Source organism: Etheostoma spectabile, chromosome 20 (genome assembly GCF_008692095.1).
Source record: "Etheostoma spectabile isolate EspeVRDwgs_2016 chromosome 20, UIUC_Espe_1.0, whole genome shotgun sequence".
Lineage (NCBI taxonomy): Eukaryota > Metazoa > Chordata > Actinopteri > Perciformes > Percidae > Etheostoma > Etheostoma spectabile.
Genome location: NC_045752.1, coordinates 22,350,328 through 22,350,563, shown reverse-complemented (window position 1 = coordinate 22,350,563; position 236 = coordinate 22,350,328). Strand labels below are relative to the sequence as shown.

The 236-nt window shown below is 44.9% G+C and overlaps 1 protein-coding gene and 1 long non-coding RNA gene across 4 annotated transcripts in view; one reads left to right on the top strand and one right to left on the bottom strand.

Annotated features, from left to right (window-relative positions):
- LOC116669643 (uncharacterized) overlaps positions 1-236 on the bottom strand; it is a 21,539-nt gene that overhangs the window by 8,734 nt on the left and 12,569 nt on the right. The window lies entirely within an intron of this gene.
- The window catches only part of LOC116669639 (F-box only protein 38), a 33,891-nt gene that overhangs the window by 25,427 nt on the left and 8,228 nt on the right, over positions 1-236 (top strand). The window lies entirely within an intron of this gene.

Here is a 236-nt window from a genome sequence, read left to right as displayed (position 1 = left end):
GTAGGCAACGATAATCTCACGAGATCAAGGCGGCCGCAGTTCTGAGACGCAGGCAGCACCGTTGCTTTTCACCGATTGGCGGACCCAGGGCATGCTGGGAAACGCCAGCCTCTCAGCTGATTTAACAGTTGATTGGTTCAGGATCGACTCAACATGATGACGTTCTATATAAACTTTTTTATGTATTTGAATCGGAGGGATTTTAATTGCTATTTGTCTGATTTAAAGACTTATTC